This window comes from Protopterus annectens, chromosome 3.part1 (genome assembly GCF_019279795.1).
Source record: "Protopterus annectens isolate FY-2018-M chromosome 3.part1, PAN1.0, whole genome shotgun sequence".
In the NCBI taxonomy this organism is placed as follows: Eukaryota; Metazoa; Chordata; order Ceratodontiformes; family Protopteridae; genus Protopterus; species Protopterus annectens.
In genome coordinates this window covers 909,760,659-909,779,965 of record NC_056732.1, presented here as the reverse complement: position 1 = coordinate 909,779,965, position 19,307 = coordinate 909,760,659, and positions in this window count along the sequence as shown.

The following is a 19,307-nucleotide window of genomic DNA, read 5'->3' as shown; positions in this document are numbered from 1 at the left end:
ATGCTATGTGGGATCATATACAGGTATGTCATACCTATGGGCAGACCTCCTTTTCTGACTGCATTACATTCAAATATAGCATTATTGTATGCAATGTGGTAAGGATAATTTTATTATGTAACAATACATTACATCATGTTTGCTGTATGGTACATTTCAACATCTATTACGTATTTACACAGGTGCACACCTTATGCAATAGTTGTACACTGAAACTGATGATTGTACATATCTTTGCACATAGTTAGTACCTTTTACATGTGAGCATTCACTGACTTATCACTGATGTGCTGTAATAATTCTCACAAGAGTGTCCTCTGCATAGTAATGAGCATGGTGTGTGACATACACCTGTGTCTGTTTATACAGCATTGGTATGAAAAGATATGTGTATCTGACTGAAATTCTTAGATTGCTTACCTATGACTGTTGATGTTACATGATTGCACAGTACTGTGTATGTGTTGTGTATACATGCCCATTTCTGTGGGCATCAGCAATCAGTCTGTCCATGTGATATACATTTCGCAATTGTTTGAATGTATTTTGGCTTGGCTTCAGCAGCATCCTGTGTACTGCACATATGCATTTGTAATTTGTAAACTTACTCTGTCCTGCTTTCTCTGATGTGGGCATAGGTTGTCCACCACACTTCCACCTTCATATTTCCATATTATATTTTGTACATATGTTTGCATTTGTTGTAATTATTAACCATTGTTATGTATTTTATTACTGACATGGTGAACATTTGCCAAATGTATGACCATTTTACAGATGAAAGACATTTGCACACAAGTCACTGACTACTGTTTACAGTACATCCTTGTTCTCATTATACCTGTGAGTTACCAGTGTACATTGTTGAAATCCATTGAGGGAATTTAATAAAGCCCACAAGGTCTTATTTTACCATGTAGGCTTGGTGACATGCTGTTTACATGAAAGTAAGCAGGTTTGCAATTCAATAAACACTGCTGGGTAGCGCGCACACATGTGCCAACACGTAAGTATCTGTGGCATGCAAATCACCTCATAAGCAGGTGAATCTCATGCATATGAGGGAGGCAGAGCAATCCAGCAAGCAGTTAGGCAGCCCTGCAGAACCTTTGTTGGTGTCCATAGTGTACATGGAAAAATTCCATGTACAGGATTTTAGACAGACAACAGGGGCTGTAAAAATGTATATAGATGGACAGAAATGACATAACACATACAGATATGAGAAAAACTATCCATCATGTGTCCAAAAATGTAAGGGAAATCAGGTAAAAATGTATATATACATATATATATATATATACATATATATATATTTTTTAAATAATCTGGGCATGCTTCTGCAGCCCGCCTCAGTGTGCAAAACATGCATTTATGAAAAAAAATGGGAAAAAAAAAGAGGAAAAAACACATTTAATAGTATGTGACAAAAATGTATTACAGGACCCTGCATTGAGTATCTACAGTGGTGGAATGATGCTGTTGCTAATGAAGTTGGGCCTGGAACCATGTAGTTTCCAGGTTGTGTGCATGGATCCCTATGCAAATGGGGTATGTTTATTGAATAGCACAAATGGGTATCCAAGTCCGCATATCCCTTCTGTGTAGGCACAGAACCATGCTGGTGTCCACAGAAGAGGTAGCTGACATTAAGATGAGGTGTGTCTGAGGACTTGTAAGGTCATTGGAGCTCACCTGTGCCTGTTTGTGTGGCATGCCACTGTGTTCAGCAGGGTGGTGTTTACAGTGACTGCTAAGCTTTGTTTATCTTTTGCAGTGCTTATTTCCGCATGTTTGCATGGCACACCGCTGTGCTGAGTGTATCTAAAGTCAATGATATATTAATTATTGATGACCCCTGTTTCACTTAAACTGGGGCCATTAAATCTTCTTAATGATGTACTTGGCAGGAAGAATGCATCACAGTTAGCCAATCACACAGTGAGCACCTACAGCAGAGCACTATAAAGTATGCATACACCCTACATTCTGATTTTTCACCCATACTCTGCACCGAGTACGGACTTGGGAATTAGTGAAAGAATGTTATGGGGCTGCTGCAGGTCTGCTACATCTGTATGTGCTAGATGCCAAAGTCAATGCTGCTGCTGATGCTGCTGACAACAGGCCTAGGCAGAGAAGGAAAAGAGTATTCAGTCCCAGGTGAACTTTCCAGGAGCTACATGAGCTGGAGACTGTAGAGCACTACAGAGTAGACAGGAACATACTACAAGAACTCACTGAGCTCTGCCACCCTCATCACAGATCCAGAGCCAACAGAGGGGAGCCCATCCCAGTGGAAACAAAGGTATGTGTAGCCCTAAGGATAATAGCAACACATACCTTAAAAAGACCAATGGGGGTCTCACAGGCATCAGCATCCAGGGTACTCCACCAGTTCCTGGATGCCATGCTACCACGTCAGTGAGCACATTTCAGATGAGGCATGTCTAGCAACACTGGGTCAGACATGGCTTTGTATGTCAAGCAGAGATTGCTTCCAAGTAGGTGATATGAGATGGAGTATAGCTGGAGCTTTTTGAGCCTGTCTGTATAGTGCATGTGTTTGCATCCTAGGATCCTCTTTGTGAGGAATTTTTGTGGCCTCTCCAGTTGTTGCAGGTGTCTAGCGAGGTACATGCCAAATGGGACATTGCACTCTATAATGGGTCTAATGAGGGATGAGTAGAGGGGGATTATTACTTCTTTCTTCCTGAATGAGAAACCTTTTGTAATGAGGTGTGCCACATAGAAGGACTTTCTAACTATGGTGGCAACATGGCTAACGCAGGAGAGGTTGCTATCTACCTGTGTCCCTGCGTATTGTTGTGAAGATTCTTGACATAGCTAAAGAATGCCTTGTGGTTTTCTTTAGCATCTGTAGCAATTTTGTTTTCGTAACTAGCTTTGGAAGATTTGATGAGGGATCTCAGTTTTTTGCTGAGACTTACAAGGGAATTTTTCCAGTTTTGGGACTTTACCCTTTTCTTCTGTTCTAGAGTTTGTTAATGGCAGGGGACCACCAGATTGGCTTCCTTTTTTTGGAGGACAGGATCTTGTTTTTTTTGGTATGGTCTGATCCATGCAGTTGTGTAAATGCTCATACAGAGCCTTGGTGTATGATTCAGCAGCCATACATCCATTCACCATTTGTATGGATTATGTGAAGTTTGACACTTCTATCTTTAGAATCTCAAAACTGGCTTTGGAGAAGTTTTTCACAGTGGTTTTCTTCATGGGGGGGTGAGGGTGGGATTTGGATATTGACTGTGATTAACTTGTGGTCAGATCTATTCAGGGAGAAATTGATTACTGGTGTAGAGCATCAGTCCCCCATGTTTGTAATGTCCAGGTCAAGAATGTTTCTACCTCTGGTAGGGGAGAGAATGAGTTGGTCTAGGACATTGAAATTAATGAATTTCAGAAATCGTTGGGCAAATGAGTTGGAACAGGAGTAGTTTTCCTAGCTAACTGAGGAGTAGTTAAAGTCTCCCAGTATAAGGGTATTGGGTCTAACCTTGATGCTTTCCAGAGTGTTCAGGAATGCAGAGTGGGAGTCTTGGGAAATTGTGTGGGATCTATAGCAGGCTACAACCTGGACTGCAGTTTTATCCAGTGTTAGTTGTACCTGTAGTATCTCAGATGCATTATGTTGGACAACCAGTCTGGAGGTGTGCATATCCTTTATGAAGCTGGATGCACCACCTCCTTTGGGGGTTTGGTCCACACCTCCTTTGGGGCTCCGGTCCAGATTTTGGGGCCGTAAAGTGTGATATGCAATATAGCCTGGTAGCACTGGGGTGCTCTCTGGAGTCTTGAACCAGGTCTCTGTTACTGCACAGAGGTCGATGTTCTCCAGTTTAAGGAATGACTTGAGTGAGTGCATTTTAAGATTTAGGCTTCTAGCATTGAGTAGCATAACCCTTAGGTTGCGTTTGCTTGCAGTTGTTATGGTGGTAAATTTGTCTTCAGGGCATTGCCTAAAAAAGGCACTATAGGGGTGGCAAGAGCCTTTGCCAGTATCTGGAATCCTAGTGGTAACAGATGCAGGCCATCTCTGGCAAAGCATCGAGGTCTGTTGATCATGTCATTCCAGGCAGACAGATACTGGATCCCCTTTCAGTGACACCAGAAACTTAGCCAATTGTTGAAGTCAATCATTTTCTGCCTGTACTGTGGTATCATTTTAGGTGATGGTATGATGCTACTCAGGGCTAGGATCATACCTGTCTGGGCTACAAGATCCAAGAGCTCCTCCATGTCTCTTTTCATGTAGTCCAGGGAAGTACATCTTAGGTCGTTCACACCAACATGGACAATGACAGAGTCGTATTCGTACTTGTGTGGAGAGACCGAAGTGCGTGTGTTATGTGGCTGACAGTAACTTCCTCCTTATTCAACCTAGTGAATGGGACATCCCTGTGCCTTACTATTGAGTCACCTATGACTGGTCTATTGAGTAAAATGTTTTGCCATATGGGCTTAAGCTGAGTGGCATACTGTTTATGTGGGCTATGTGTATTGGGGGTTGTGTTTGGATGAGATGGCTGCTTGCATTTCTGCCTCGGAGATCATTGTTGTTTGGGCAGATCGGACCATACATGTGCAGTCTGTCTCTGAAATGCTTTGGACGGGATGTGTATGGCTACATACAGGGAGGTGTCACTTCCCACAGTGTACCTCCCATGTATCCATGACAGGACTAACACGTGTCACCTGTACTACACATCAACAATATCAGTGTGGTATGCATAGTACATGCAAGTGAGACACGTATATAACACAGGCAGTACACCCTACATGAAACAAGCCCCCCCCATGCATGTCACACACACATCTGCTGTGACACACATCATGTGCAGGTTACACATTGGGATGCAAGCATAACTCTTGCCAGACAACTCTTGGTACTGGACACAGGATATATGCAGATGCGTTTTCTCCATCAAAATCCTGGTGGCATTTACGAAAAGTAGCAGGCCTTCACACAGATTAGTGATGCATGAGTATGATGAATGCCAACATTGTCCTTTTTAGTCTGTTATACACATATGAACCTATGGAACCATGCAGTTATAGTGCTGTTCCTTGCTGATGATGTATGTCCACTGTCCTGACATGCCATCTTGTGCTGCTTTATTTCCATTGTGTATGCATAGGTTATCCCAACAGACTCCTGTAATAGAAACAGGCCAGTGACACACCTGTCATTGTGTAACTATACAGGCCAGTGACACACCTGTCATTGTGTAACTATACAGCCAATTCAGCAAAATACAACATAAGGACCACATAAGGTACACAAATGTATGTGATGTACATGTCACAAATGCCAGCAGACAGTACCTCTCATTAACCACTACAAGTGGCATGGTGATCCAACACTGCATTACACTAGTACATGTTAAGCAATATAGTCACCTGTGCATCAGTCCCATAGCTTCATTTCCCTGCATAGATGTCAAAGTCAACTTCATGCTACTCAAGTCAGAAGTGACAAACTTCATGACACCCATGCAGATGGGAACTGAAAGTTCGACTGTCGAATCCTACACTAAAGCACTGTACGAGCACATCCACTAGTGCATGAATTGTGCCATCCAAAATAGAACCAAGATGCCCTTCTCCAAAAAAAGGAAGCCAATCTGGTGGTCCCCTGTCATAAACAAACTATACAACAGAAGGAAGAAACTTTTGCAGAAAAGAGGAAAATCCCAGGATGCAAAAAATTCCCTTACCAGCCTCAGTAAGAAGCTGAGATCCCTCATAAAATCCTCCAACTAGTTACAAAAATAAAATTGCCAAAGATTCCAAAGACACCCACAAGACATTCTATAGCTATGTCAAGAATCTAAATGCCAATGCTCAGATCGGCTCTGAGCTACAACAGAATGGCATTAAATATATTGATCCCAAGGACATTGCTAATATCCTGGCAGATTGAGTCAGTGCCAACTTCAACTCCCTCGTACCCCCTAAAGGGCCCATCTCAATACCGAAAGACTGCCAAATTCCAGTAATCACAGCCACACAGGTAAAACATGCACTCTCCAAAGCTAAGAATACAGCATTCATGGGACCAGACAACATCCTGGGCTGTGTACTACATCAACTACAACATGAACTGGCACCTCACCTAAGTGTCATGTTTAATCATAGCCACACCTCAGGCTTCATGCCCACTGAGTGGCGCACAGATAGTTATCCCACTCCATAAGGGGGGATCCACCTTGGTTCATGGGAACTACCATCCCATCAGTCTGATGAGCCTCATCTGCAAGGCCATGGAATGTATTATCATGGAACTTATAAACAAAGCCATTGGCAGCCTTCAAACACTCAACCCCACCCAGTTTGGGTTCATGAAGGGCCGATCGTGTCTCCTGAGCCTGATTGACTTCTTTGAATCAGCCTCCAGAGCTGTGGATGAGGGTAAAGTGGTCCACACAGCCTATTTGGACCTCGCCAAGGCCTTCAACACCATCCCCCACTCTGGAATCATAGATAAACTTACTAAGCAGGGCTCGATGGGTTGCCATCTGGCTTACTGACAGAGCCCACACTGTAAAAGTAGCCGACTCCAAATCCAGCTCCAGACAAGTGACAAGTGGAGTACCTCAGGGTTCAGTCCTGAGGCCGGTCTTGTTTGGCATCTACTTCTCTGAAGTACAGGCCAACACTAAGAAACTCTGGCTAACAAAGTTCACAGATGACTGCAAACTGGGAGCCATTATTGAATCCCCAAATTATGTGGATATTCTACAAAAAGGCCTTACAGAAACAGATGCTTGGTGCCAAAGCCATGGACGCCAAGAAGTGTATAGTTATCCCCTTTGGGAAAAACCATGTACCCATGAGTTAACACATATGTGGCAGTAAACTATACACCAAAAGTGTGATAAGAGACTTAGGAACACAGGTGGACAGTGGACTCACCTTCGAAAAACACATTGCTGCAACAGTCAGGGAATCCTTCTATGTGGCACACCTCATCACTAAGGGCTTTTCATCCAGAAAAAAAAAGGTCATTGTCCCACTGTACTCATCCCTCATTAGACTCATCATAGAGTACATTTGGTATGTACCTCACAAGACATCTGCAACAACTGGAAAGGCCACAGAAACACCTCACTAAAAGAATCACAGGTCTAAACCAGATGCCCTATGCTGACTAACTAAAAAAGCGCTAGCTATACTCTGTCACATATCGTCTAATCAGAGGTTATCTCTGCTTAACATACAAGGCCATGTCAAACCCAGAGCTGTTGGACATGCTACACTTAAAAAAATCCCAATCTATCAGAGCCACATTCTCCAGGGACCTAAACCTTGTCATCACAATGAACAAAACATGCTGCAGGGATAGGTTCCTTACCCAGAGACTCCCCATACTCTGGAATAGACTGCCCATACATGTCAAGCAGTGCGCCTCCTTGGCCCTCTTCAAAAGGAACCTTGACAACTGGATGGGAGATAGGAAATTTACCCTGGGGATCATGTCAGTCACCCTGCTAGACAGGGGTCCAAGGAAGTAAATATTTTGGGAAATAATAGCCAGGGAATTGTTATGGCTAGGCTTCTACAGGCCCTAGGGCCGATAGTCTAGTACCAACCTATGAACCTATGTGGCACAGGTACCATCACCTGCACAGAGTGTTGTGTGGGGTTGAAGGAGGCATAGGCCAGCCTAAATGGTAGACAGCATGTGTGTGAGTCAGGGGGACCATGTAAGATGGATCATGGAGAAGTGCTGTGTGTGTCTGTAGGTGACCTGCATTTGACAGTGGTGTATGAGTGTGTGCATGTACACAGTTAAGCTTAGTGCTAGCTCTACATGCATGTATGTTGGACAGCTTTGGACCATACATGATAGAGTTGACAGTTCACCATCACCGGCCCTGCACACAGAAACTGGCTCTGCCAGGAGTTGCACTGGCACCTCCATGCCCAAGGTCTGAAGGGGTGCTAGTACCTGATGGTGACTACTGTCTGCTGGGACCATGTCCCCCATGAGACCACCCTGGACTATGAGCCCATGGCCTACCATGCCATGGTGTGGACAGGACACTCCCCTCTGTAGCACTGGATGCACTGCCACTATGCGAGCGTGAGTGTGCACGGCCATGTGTACTCTCACCAGATAGTGTTGCTGACCTATGTCTCTGGGTCCAATGCTCAACTCCAGCTACACGTTCCAGCACAGAGAATGTGCGATCAAAGACAGACACTGTCTCAGCCCACCGACTGTGCGCTGCATCAATAAACCGATCCATGGTGTCCCCAGTTTGGTGGAGGCTGTCACAGATGTCAGCTTTTGCAGCATCCATAACCCTAAGCATATGCCTGGTGTTACATTCAGAACATGCCTGTGCCTCCATGATGGCTTACAACATGTGCCAAGTGACCCATAATTCGACACATGTAACATGTAGTGGATGGACAGCAGGCCTCCTACAAGCACGCCTGGCAGTCCACCTGTGTGGGTCCTCGCCAACTCTCTGGCTATGACCAGTGTCTACATTCAGTGGAGCTATAGATGCCACACTTACCTATTCAGTGTCTCAACCCTCTGACTGTCCAATATCAGTGGCCTCCGGGGATGGGGTATGTGTGGGCATACAGACTGTGTGCGGTGACAATGGGAGAAGAAGAGTGATGTCTACCTCTGGGACAGATTCAGCCCCTGACACCCCCACCTGTGCCTTACTGTGGCCACCATCATCATCAATGCCTGAAGAGACACTGACATCAGGTTGTGTAGGGGACAGACTCCAACCCCCACAGTCACCTGTAATAAGAATGAAAAAAGCAGTACATTAATACCTGCACTATTGTGTACGAAAAGCATCCAAGACTCATAACAATAAAGACCCATAACTGGATTAGCAGTCAAACAACTTCCTTCTCTGCCTTCATCCACAAAGCACTACCTCGGAACACAATTCAAATTCAACTCAGTATCTTTATAACCATCACTTGAAGTAAATCAAGTCAAACATGACCAGTAATATTTACCTTTTACTTACTCAGTATGCCACTATAATTGAAAAATCAACACATAAAACCCAGTACAACTCTCTTCACAATTACATGGAAATGCACATTACACTGCCTAATGTATTTGCCTTCAACCTGTTGTATTTTAATAGGTATTTTAGATTTGTTGCCTCATTTAAATCAGGAGCCTTATCTGCTCTTACTTGTAATTGCCAAAGTGTATCTGTTTGTTGAACTACACTTCTGTGACTACCCCCTCTTGAAACCTTAGGTACCTCTTTCAGACTGGCATTTAAAAACATCCTGCACTGTTTACACACATAATTACATGTACATCGGACATTATTCTGGCCCTTAACCGTACTAGACTATAATTTTTCCTTAACAAAACAAGTGTCATACTTATCAGAGGCAGGACCATGGCCTTGGGCAATACTTGATGGACCTGTGAAATGTTGAGGCCACTGCATATTGCAGCACTAAAAGGTAATACATCCATATATCTCACATTTACTGTAGCTACTGTGTTACTTGTTGTATTGGTCCCAATCTGCATATGAGTGTGTACCTGAGGTTACACCCCCTCCAAACAACAAAGACCTGGCCCCCATACAAAAGTATCTACAACCTGCTACAGTAGTGCAGTGGGGATCACAGTAAGCTTACCTGCATGCTCCTCAACTGTGGAAACTGTGGCACCCTCCATCACAATGTATGGTCTGATGGATGCCTGGGAGCTGTCACGTATGCCTACGTATGCCAGGAATTCCTCAGTGGCTGAGAGTGGTTGTTCTACTGCAGGCCCTCCACCAGGGAAAGCACGATCCCTGGATATTTCCGCTGCTCATCTATGTGCAGCATTAATCATATTGGTTGCACGGTATCGAACCTGTTCACATGTCCTGCACTGCTGGCCCATGGTATTAACGTCACGGACAAGGTCTGACCACATTGCAGCCCACTGTTCCCTATTATGTCTCCCCCTGGATAGCAGGATGTCATGATGCTGTCTTAGTCCTTGCAAGATTATGTCATTCTCTGCATCCGAGAAGGGTGGGTGTCATCTGTGGTACATTATTCCTGAAAGACAACACAAGAAGAACACATTACAGGATCAGATACTTGGACATCCACTATGTACAGATACAGCAAGGGAAAAATGGCTAACACTATCCACTGCTTCCTCAGATATGGGATAACCCACAGTGTGACAACATACTACATGTGTGGATACAACCGAGATAGTATCATTACCGAGGTATTTCCCTGTGTGCAATGGCAGCTTCTGCTGTATGATCATACACTCAACACTCCAGTCCACTGTGGTGTGTCCCCCTTAAGGCCAACCACACAATAATTTGTCATAGAAGAGGTGCCAGACAAATAGCAGTGTGCTATAACAAACAGTGTATAGGGACAGTCCAACAACACCAGTGTGCCACACTGACAAAAGACAATGCCAGCCTGATGTATTGCATGTCCCCTGTAGGTGTAAGTCAACAGGGTGTCACTGACATGTCATTACCACTGGTCTATGACCAGCTTACTGCTCTAATCCCTATTCCCCATACCTCTATCCTCCCATCTGAATCCAGTTATACACAAAAAAAAAACAGTTACATACTTGCTAAAGTTCAGTGCTCTTCTGTTGAACTGTGTGTCTGGTAAAGTTTCACAAAGGACTGCTCTGTGTGAATAAGGTCTCATGCAGAATGGCTCACCATACCCAGCTGCCTGGCTTTTAAACATGCTCCCCATCAACAGATGATTACCTCTAAACGAATCTGTGGTTCTGAAATGCTAATTGCAGCCAAACAGCTGAATTGCACTATCATTAGCCAATGACATGCAACCACTGTGCAATATATAACGCCTTCATATAGACCTGGGCCCCTTTCATTGCTGTTGAGATGGACATTACTGGGGTGAGGAGACTACATCATCACAGAGGGTAGGTCTGTAGCAGAAACCTTTACATAGAGCTGTGTGTACCACAGGCTGTAGTTGCTCCTGCAGGTAGTAGACGTATGCAGAGAGTGTGAACACTTTGGAGGAAAACAAGCTGTAGGTGTATCTGTGTCAACTGTGTCAGCCTTGCTGTGGAGGCAGTGCCAGGGTGAGGGTACCCTTACAGTCAAATTAAGGCATGTGTTTAAGGTGCTTATGTTAGGCAACTGTGTCAGTAACAGAGTACTAGGTGACATATAGTACTGCTATATGGATATGTGAAGTGTGTCCCTATCTGCATGCCTGTAACTTCATGCACTGAAAAGCAGTTATTCAATTTGCAATGCTTTATGTGGATAAATAGTGTATTAGTGATCCATAAATTGCTGTCTTCACAATAATGTAATTGAAATGCAGCACAACACTGGATTTGAACCCAGGACCGTGTGTGGCAAAATGTACTGTATGTAAACCATTTAACAGGCTGAGCTACTAAGTCACTGCTACAGCAAGTGTATTTGCAAGATATATGTGCACACATACAGGCTGTGACAAACATTTTCTACATCCATCAGTATGTGCATGGCTTTATATGGATGTATTTCTGCACTAGAGTCCCACGTGAACATGTATTTTGCCATGAATGCCTTAGCAGCTGACTTTCTACATGTTGCTGATTAAAGAGCAGATTTACCTCCTATCATAGGCCTCAGTTATTGTCTAGTGGTTTATTACTGCACCGGAATCCAAGGTACACTCCCATTTTTTCCATTACTGTTTATTCCAGTTTGCGCGGTGTGGTGCTCAGCTCCACTGAAACATGCCTAATGACTGCACTTGGCTTTTACTATGTTTTCTTTAAACCACTTGTCTTAATTAAGAGTTGCATGGTGTGGCAGGTTAATGCTGTGTACTGCAGGTGTGATGGGCTTGGGTTTGAAACATGGCAGAGGTGTTTATTTTGTACATGTGACTTACAATGTTAACAACACATATATTCACTATAGCTCTATTTAGCTGAGTTAAGCGAAGCTGCAAGACTCGGCATGACATGTAGCTCTAAACTAAAAAATATAAAGAAAAGAAAAAAGGGGTGATAGGAAAGTGGTGAAATGGAAGCAAGCAGGAGGAAAAATATACTGAAAGGCAGGGAGGGATGTGCATGAACGGTGTAGGAAAGAACCATAGCTATCCATTTCTTGTACAGCCACAACTGTACACTTTGACAGATTTGTACATGAATTTGCATTCTCAAACCTCAGAGAGAGGGATGAGGGCAACATAACTGCATTGTCAAGCCAATTGGACTGAATTACATGTGTCCAGTGGATACGTGTGAGAAATGGAGAGCTATATATGGGACGCTATTTTTTTTTTTTTTTGCGACAGGTGCCCTTTTTTTTTTAAGCTGAGAGTGGAATGTTAGGGAAGGGACATAGGTACGCATGGGGGAGGTAAGTTGGGTAGGTGAGGCTGCACTTGCAAAAAGACAAGACAGAGAAGACAGCAGACAGGGTGGTGTGTGACACATGGGGGGGTGAACACCTTTGACAGGGAGGGTGCTGAGGAATCCGAGTCCCATGTGTCTCCAGATGGCATCAGCATGACTCATGTCCCCACCTATGGGACCATCGACACTGCTCCTTCACTGCCCCAAGGATGGCTGTGCTGAAGGCTGGGCATCAGGCTGACACTGCCCCATCAGGTTGGCCAGCATGCCCACAATCAGGTGCAGGCATTGGTCACAGCCACTGTGAACTATCCTGAGCACAAGAATCAATAGCTGGGTGACCAATATCCCTCTGCCACTGCTCCCAGAGGGGGAATGGGCCCTGTCCCCTCAGGCGGTACTACCCAATACCACAGGTAGTGCAGTGGCAGCAGAGGGAGCACCACCGGTCTGGGTCCCAGACATGCAGGGACCCGGTGCCACAGCCGGTTGAGGCAAGGTAGGGGGATCAGCCAGAAACAGCCTACCTTGACATGTTGTGGAACATGAGGTAAAGCAATATGTTACAGTTAGTAACAACCACACCATTGTTAGTATTAACAGAATGGAACATCATATTTATTAATCCAAATACGTATTAATGTATATTATGTGCAACACAACATAATTTAACATTAACAGTCAGTATGGTAACAGCATGCCAATGTGAAGTAAACCATATCGCCAACAAAACAGTTAGTTTAACAAAATATGTTAATATTGAATCATAATAAAACATAGCAATAATCAACCATATTTTCCAAAATATAGTTTAACAAAATATGTTAATATTAAATCATAATAAAACATAACAATAATCAACCACATTGCCCAAAATATAATTAAACAAAATATGTTAATATTAATCATAATAATAAATTACAATAATGAATACATTAAGATAAGGAGTGGGGAGAGAGAGAGAAATACATTCCATTAGTGACATTGCAGATGATATCCCTGACAACAAAGGTCATACTTACTTCTACGGGTATGTACTGACAGTTGTGATTACAGTGACTACAATTCTCCTATAGCTGTTATAGCATGTACATACCTCTCAAACTGATAGCATGGAAAAATAAGGACCAAGCACTACCAAATGCAGGTACAGAACTACTCAGAACGGTTTCACATAATGTGGACTTACATAACTACCAAGGTGTTCTGTAAATGCATTTGGTAATACATTGCATTCCAGGTAATAATTTATCTGGTAAACATGTAACAGACGGATTAGTCAGTTTTAATTACATTACAAGAAATTGTGACACTCGAGAGGCATGTTTTTGTACAGTAATTAAACTAGACAGCCATCATGGCTTAGTTGGCAGGCATGGGAGTAGAACCCACTTGCTGTGACTGCAGATGACATCTGCAAATCATTTAATAATTGACTGCAGCAGTATACTAGAGAAATGCAAGAGGTACAAACATACTGGGAATACACAGTTTTATTTCTGAATCAACAATGCTGATGAACACATTCTTGATATTGAGTGTAACATTCTGTGAGATCTAAACACAATATCTGTACATAGTATGGGCTTACTCACCCATAACATTTTTGTGTCCTTGCGAAGAGAGAAATCATGAGCATTATGTGACTGATACTGAAAATGTATTGCTACATAGCATTGGATTCAAACCCAGGACTGTGTGTAGCAAAATGTACATACATACTAATACAGCAGGTTGTAAAAAGGGCTCATCATATATTAAAAGATTCCTTGCATTGCTTGCAAAGGTTAAACATTTTCCAGAATATGGATACTGATTGGTCCTTTTTAACTGTTGATGTTATAAATCTGTTCACAGTAATACCCCACGACGAAGGTATAGATTATTTTATTGATAGTTTGGTTAGAAGTAAATGTTTGAGTAATGACAATGTGAATTTTGTTGTGTCCTGTATGGAAATTCTACTTAAGAATAATTATTTGACTTTTGAAGGCGAGATTTTCCATCAGATTTCAGGTGTGGCAATGGGGGCAAAGTGTGCCCCCAGTTTTGCAAACTTAGTTTTACTTGAATGGGAGGAACAGTTTGTCTTGAATTCTATATATAAGGACAAAATATTATTATACAATCGGTTCCTTGATGATGTACTGATTTTGTGGAAGGGAAATGAACAAGAAGCAAAGAATTATGTTGATTATTTGAATACAACAACTACGTTTTTTAGATTTACCAGTAAGTGGAGTGATAAGCAAATTGATTTTTTGGATATAACTCTTGTAAAGGGTGTAGATGGTATAACAAGTAAAATATATCGGAAAGAAACACACAGTAATTCACTATTGCATTACAGTAGTTGTCACCCTTTGCATCAACGTAGGGGTATTGTAAAGGGGCAAATGGTAAGGTTGTCTAGAATTATAAATGACAACAAAATCTTGGAAGAAGAATTATATATTCTGATTGGGATGTTTTTGGAAAGAGGCTATCCCCTGAAATTGTTGATTAAAACACGTAAAGAAGTTCTAAATAAAAGAAATACTTCATTTCTTCCTATTTTAGGGGTTAAGAATACTAATATTGCGATAACATCCAAACAACAAGATGAAGTTAATTCTAGGGCTTTAGTATTAACTTACAATAGTCAAATAAAAGAAATAGAGGAAGTTGTTCATACAGCATGGAATTTTTGTTTCAGTGGTGAACTTATAAATCTATTGGGGGCTTGCCCTAGAATAGTTTATTCAAGGGGAAGGAATATAAAAGAATTTTTGGAACAGCATAACACCATAAATAGTGTCTCCAAGATGAGTAGATATGGTACTTGCAGGATGTGCAGGTATATCAATGAGGGCCCTTATGTTACTATACATGGGTATAACAGAACTATTTCCTGTCCTGGAAGAGTCAACTGTAATACAACAAAGGTGGTCTATTTGGCAAAGTGTACCAACTGTAGTGCTTACTATGTAGGGAAGACCATTAGGAGACTAAAAGACAGGATAGCTGAACATCTTAGGGCTATTAAGGGTCATGACATACACAATGCCCTATATGTACACAGCATGAAGTGTATTAACTTTAGGAGATTTGTATTTTTTGTTATAGAGAGGGTGTTGTTCAGTGAGAGAGGGGGAGATGAAAAACTGAAGGTGGAACTTTTGGAATACAAATGACAGATTTTGTTAAAAGCCTTTATATCACCTGGTTTAAATGAACACATCTCCCTAAAACCTATATTAAAACAAAGGGCAAATGTTATATAGAAGGGGAAAAAACTGTTTACTGTTGGCATACAACTTTTTGTAAAAAGCAATGTTTTGAAAAAGGCAATGTTTTAAAGTGTTGTTTTAAAAATGTTGTTATATGTTATGCATATACATATATATATATATATATATATATATATATATATATATATATATATATATATATATATATTTTTTTTTTTTTTTCATTAGGAAAAATGTTATAGAAATGTATATGTTTTACAAGACAGTTTTTATAAGTGCATAAGCTGTATTGAATAGCCTGATGTATGCTTCTTTAAGAACAATGTAATTATGGCGTTGCCCAGTTAGAGCATTGTTTTAACATTATGTATAAAAGTAAGGGAACAATTTGATTCCATTCACTCTGATAATGCCATGTGTTGATGGTGAAAGCCCTTAGTGTGTGGATTAAAATGTTTTGGAATACTTGGATGGTCGTTGTGTTTTTGCTTTCCTGGAGATCACCTGGAAACATACTATGAATTGTGCAAAACAAGATACAGGACTCTCCTCTGGCATTCAAGTACTGTTACAGTGTTATACTTGACTGTAATGGCAAGAGAACACACGTGCATGATATACAACCATATTGCATATATTACTACAGCTTTATTCCACTTTCAAAAATACTGGTGAACACATATTATTGTTATTGGTTTGAAATATCTGTAAAGTCCACATACAATATTTGGCCATGGAGTGGGCCACCTTGCCCATATACCTTTATTATCTGAGGTCTGTGGAAGACAGAGCATTATGTGACCAGTTTTGGCCTAGACACAGCCTTGCACAGTACTATGAATTAAACAATACAGTTTGCAGCCATTAGATTTGCATTCTACAATTATTACAGTGTTATACTTGACTGCAGCAACCATACCTTACAGACTTATAGAATACAGCTCTACCGCAATGGTTATAACAAGACAATTCTGATGTACACCATTTCCCTTGCTGTTATTAGTATTGTGTTTTGTTTTTATTAAACTATAGTTGTTATTATTCATTTGTTGCACTACAGCTCTAATTCCACATTTATTGCACTATAGACTTTATTGTATATACTTTATTGCAGCTAATGCTTTACTCTTTTTGCTTATTGTACTAGAGTTGGCATGATGCATCCACATTCACCATGCTCACGACACAACCTGGCCAGGTGTCTGGCATGAGAATTGACAGTGCGAGCCGGCTCAGTCGCAACTGTTGGGAGAGAAGCACACCATTATGCATACCAGTTTTGCAGACATTAAGATTACATATTGGTAAAACAGAGGAAAATGTACTTACATATTTGTGGGGTATTCCCTGCCTTCGCTTCTTGGATCCAAGTGTCCAAGGTTCCCCTCTTTTGCCTTTTCAGGTCATCATGGTGGCGATGACACTGCTCACCTGTGCAGGGGATATCAGTAACACTGGTGAGTTCTCTGGCCAGCCAGTCTCAGGCCTCACCCTTACACTCTGAGCCCTGGAAACAGCCCTGAAGCAGCCTATCATCATGGTTTTTGACAAGAAGCCCAACCATGACCCTGGACTCCTGAATGCCCCACCTCTGCACCCGAAAGCTCACACCTTCTCCAACACCACCAGCCATATTGACAAATGACTGAACTCCATTGGATTCTGCAAAATTCCTGCCTAGTGCATTTATTATAGGCTGTTTTCCCACCCTTACACATCATTGAGCAACATTTAAAAAAGTGCCATGTTGCTTAGTAGAGGGCAAACCAGCCAAGCAGAGATGAGCAGCATGCAAACATGTACATTTGTGGTTTTAGTGAAGCTGAGCACCACACAAACATTGGCAGCCATTGCCATATTTATGCAGTGCTTAGCAGGTTTGAGCACAGTTGTGCAGAGCACAGTGGAGCCATATCTTCAAATTATGTCTATAACATGTGCAACAATACAGACATGTTCTGACTTCCATGTATTCGAACCCTGGACCTACTACACATACAGCTATTACTTTACCCATTTAGCTACATGGATATTAAGAAATCTGGTATACCTTCATATATACCACTGGGCTACCTGTTAGCAGTGCTGAGCACCATGTCTCGCCATGCAAACATACTTAAACAGACCAATAATTAAATAATTAATTGTATCCAGTTTCTATTTTTAGATGTCTGGCAGGCGTCAGCTATGTATGTATGAGCTCCGTTCACTCCACACCACGCAAATGCCAAATAAAAAAAATAAATCTGCTAAATTATCATTATGCTTATTAATTATATCCAGTTTCTATTTTTAGATGTCATGCAGGTGTCAGCTGTCTACATGTGAGCACACTTGGTATTGCTGCCCTCCGCTACACACCGCACCATGCACACATGCATTAAAAAAAAAACAAACAAAAAACAAAAAAAAACAAATGGACAACACTGATTCAATATCCATTTTTCTTGGCTCTCCTTCAGCAGCACACCATCATTAAAATGCATGGCACACTGCTGAGGAGGGACCATGGCTATGTACATGGATACATTCCGTGTAGGCTCTACATGGTGCATACACAGAATTTATTAAATCCTGGGGCATGTGCACAACCAGATATATTTTTTAAGCTTTAGTTTTAGATTTTTGCAAATATTCTTAAATGTAATTGATGTGTATATGTGTACTGGCATTACTTTCAAGTATGTTCCATTTAGGCCACTGACAGTCATACATATATGCCTACACCTGTGTGATGCCATTGCTACAGCATGTGTGTGCCACATATATGCATTCCATTACATGTTTGTTTGGGTTCTGTACACCTACTTGTGTATTTAACAGACATTTTGCTGTTTTGCTGTAGTACTGCTGTTTGGCACTGTGCTTGGTTGTTTGCCTTTCACACGCATAGTCAGAGGTTTGTTTCTGTCCTCTGCTGGAGTTCTCAAGCATTCCTAGATCTGCATATGCTCATCTGTGGTGTTGCTTGGCTTACACTCGCACTACTACAGACTACTTGGATATGTGTTTCTTTATCAAATGTGCACTGTGAACCTTATTTATTACCCTCCAATGCACATCACCACTGGTCATACACATCCAGCTATGACTGCCACAGAGTTTGCAAAATGTCATAACTTGATAGTGCATAGGTGGATATGTTTTTATGCATTTCACCATGGCTGGTATGCATCCACAACCTGTTTGCCAGTTTTCCATTGCCTGTGTTATGCAGTGTGCCATTTGTGTACCTTACCTGTCCTTACTGTTTTTTTTTCCAGCCTTTGTCATGTGTTGTGATATCTGTTCTATGGGTATACCTGCGGTGATGGCCTTCTTGACTTTTTTTCCATATATTTATCTACCTTTCCTTCTATTCCTAAACAAAATAAATAAATAAATAACAAACAAATAAATAAATAACTAAAAATAAAAAAGGGCTTATTCCCACCAAAAAAAAAAAAAACTTACACATGACCCTCTGACTTTCCCTTAGATTTTCATATTCCATAATCCATCCTGTATGTCCCTCTTCTTCATCCACACCTCACATTTTCTTTTCTGTCTCCTAGTTTCCTTGAATGTGTGTTACATGTGCTCCACATACAAGTCCCACACTCCTTGTTAGCTAATTTTAGCTGTAGTAATGTGGCCATGATTACTCTCTGCCTTTATTAATTTTTAAAGAGAAAATGTATGTG